This window comes from Centropristis striata, chromosome 22 (assembly GCF_030273125.1).
Source record: "Centropristis striata isolate RG_2023a ecotype Rhode Island chromosome 22, C.striata_1.0, whole genome shotgun sequence".
Lineage (NCBI taxonomy): Eukaryota > Metazoa > Chordata > Actinopteri > Perciformes > Serranidae > Centropristis > Centropristis striata.
In genome coordinates, this window is record NC_081538.1 from 12999482 (window position 1) to 13002945 (window position 3464).

Consider the following 3464-nt stretch of genomic DNA (forward strand, 5'->3'; position numbering starts at 1 on the left):
CTTTTTTATTATTTATAAGGACAGAGGGTGTCGTACCATGTACAGTCTGTGAAGCCCTTTGAGGCAAATCTGTGATTTGTGATTTTGGGCTATATAAATAAAACTGATTTGATTTGATTTTTTATTGATTCCACATATCAATATTCCATCGACATTTTACATTTGCTGTACAATTTTCCAACAGTATAGAGTATTCCCATACTTCTCCACCACGGAGCAGAGACATAGTTAGGCACAAATTCTCAAGTAAAGTTACAGTGGAATAAATGTGAAGTAAAATGAAACCTTTTTCCACTCCTGTCCTTATTTTCATACCTTTCCTGCATTATCCCTTTTTCTCCCGTTGGAGGGTAAACAAATCAGATAAACATATGAACAATGAACAAGTTTGTAGCCTGAACCAAGGGGGTCAATAATCTACAATACACAGTGCCCTTACTGCACAAAGTCTGCTCTCAATGGAGACACAAAATCAACCCAGTTTTTCCAGTAGATTATAAAAGTATCTGTTTTTAGTCTAGAGGAGAAAGTCAGCTTCTTTATTCTATATATATCAAGCATTACCTCTACCCAAATGGAACAAAAATGCCTGAAATATCTCTAAACCTAGGACCTACCTCTTGAAATGTACACATTGTTACAATGATTCTTCACTCCCTATGTAATTTATTTGTTTATTTGTTTATTTAGAAGGATCCCCATTAGCTCGACCATTAGCTCGGTCCACATTTAAAACATACATAAATAGAATTAAAAATATATATTCACATAAAATGACGAGTATATTTATTCCAATCATGACATACTGCATCATAGTTTGACTGATTACCAACATAAACTAGCAAAAGTAAAAAAGTTATCATGTCAGGAGTATAGTAATAATAATGATAATAATATATATATATATTTTTTTTTATTTTTTTTTATTTTTTTATTCTATTTACATTTTAGTAGTATCGCTTTCTCTTCCTAATAATGATACATAATATTTATTATGATGTATTAATACTTAACTACTAGATCTATAACTTAAACACGCACACACACACACACATACACACACACACTCCCTGTCTGTCTATGTCACTGTATTGTATTGTTGCACAATAAAAAATAAATACATTTAAATTTAAATTTAAAAAAGGAGTATTTACATCATACAATGTCGTACAGTGTCATACATACATCATACAGTAATTATTTAATAGCAACCATCCCTATAAAAGTGTCACATTCCAATAACACATGCTCCCCTCTAATGTTCCAAGTAAGCTTCACCCAATAATATATATTTGCATTTTTATATTTTCTCCATCTGTGCCTTTCCTTTCTTGTTCTTTTCCTGTATTTCTCTCTTTCTAAGAATACTGAAAAATGAATGACTTCATAGAAATAAATTTTAAAAAAGGAAACATATCTAAATGTGAATACTCCTTCACCTGTGAATGTAGGACAGTAGCGACACATCTGCTGTAAAACATAAAGTGTGAATTTCAGAAACAGCTCTTTTTTTTTTTTTTTTTAACTCTATGGAGTTTGGGGATATTTTGACCCCTTTTGGTTATGTCTGTATAAACCACTAGTCGTTTTTTTTTTTTTCAGCACAACCTCACCTATATGACCTGATCATTTTTTCATTTTGACTTACTGGATCAACATTTTGAACACCAAAAACACACATTAAAAAGACATAAATACACACACAAAAAGAAACACAAAAACCACACAAAAACACACAAAAATGACAAAAAAAACACAGAAAAAACACAGAAAATGACAAAAACACATACAAACACACAAAACACACATAAAAACACACATAAAAACACAAAAAATACAAAAACACAAAAATTAGTAAAACGCAGAACAAAATACATGCAGAAATACACAAAAAACATTGAACATAAAATATTACATTAGAAATGCTGAATGCACACTGCAGAATTTAAAAATATCTACAAAAAAAGGTAAAATAACACTTTACACTTGGTTGTGGTGATTTTTACCTTTGCTGAAAAAGAGTTGGCGCACTAAATTGGACATGGAAACTTGTGGAAAAGCCAAAACGTTAGAGAAAAGCTGACAGCAGGGCTCCATGCTGCTTCATTATAGGTTTTGACGTCATGAAGTAGTCATGCTCCTGCTATTTTGTGGACTCCAGAGGGTTAATACGTGCCAGTGTTTAGCTCCTTCTCACACGGCTCCATTCTTTGTGTTTGTTTTATCAGTTGGCAGCACATTATTACACATTATTCATTCTGACATGAGCTGCTGAGGTAATCAAAATATGATTCATTTTATCTGTGTTCCAGTCAATAAAGGAAATGAATAATGAAGCAAAAATGTATTATAATATTTAAAAAATATATAGATAAAATAAAAGTCACACACTGATTTTCAGTCTGCTATAATTAAAAACTTTAAATCAAATGTGGGAAATTACTCTTAATGGAAAAATGAGGCTATTCCTCATTTAATTAAAATACAGATGACAGGATGTAAAATACATTATAATTTTCATTCACAGTATAATACTATTAAAAGTACCAATAGCTCCTTTAATAATACTTTGTCTTCTTATATTGGGAGGAAATAGAGAGAATATGTCAGGTTTGAGATGTGATTCAAAAAGAGAGAAGAAAAATATCCACACACTCATAACCACGATGCAAAAAAAAGAACATTTTGTTATATTTTACTGAAATTTCAATATGACAGACGCATCAAAAAGGGAGTGTCTTCAGTTGCATCCACATTGAGTAGGAGGAGCAAATATCCAGCCAATTCACACGCAGTTGAAAAAGTCACAGTGAATAAATGAGCAGCACCGACTATTCACTCTACCACAGAACATCTGGAAGTAGATAACAAAAGCAATTACATGCCATAAAATGTAGGTTGGACAGTGTATCGCAAAGTCTCCATTTACAGTGGCTGCCTGAATATAGCCATATTAAGACATGTAATATTAACCCTTTGGAGTTTGGGGCTATTTTGACTCCTTTTTGTTCTGTCTGTATGAACCAGTCGTCGGTTTTTTTTTTCAGCACAACCTCACCTATATGACCTGATCATTTTTTCATTTTGACTTACTGAATCAATATTTTGAACACACATTAAAAAGACATAAATACACCAAAAATAAAACCCCACAAAAACCACACAAAAACACTTTCTTTCTTTTTTTTTTTTCACAAAAACACACAGAAATGACAAAAAAATCACACATAAAAAACGCACAAAAAATGACAAAAACACACATAAAAACACAAAAAATGACAAAAAACACACATGAACACATTTTTTTTACAAAAAACACACACAAAAAATGACTAAAAACACATAGAACATAGAAAAATCACGTAGAACAAAATACACACATAAAAATACACAAAAAAAACATTGAACGTGAAATATTACATTAGAAATGCTGAATGCACACTGCAGAATTTAAAAATATCTAC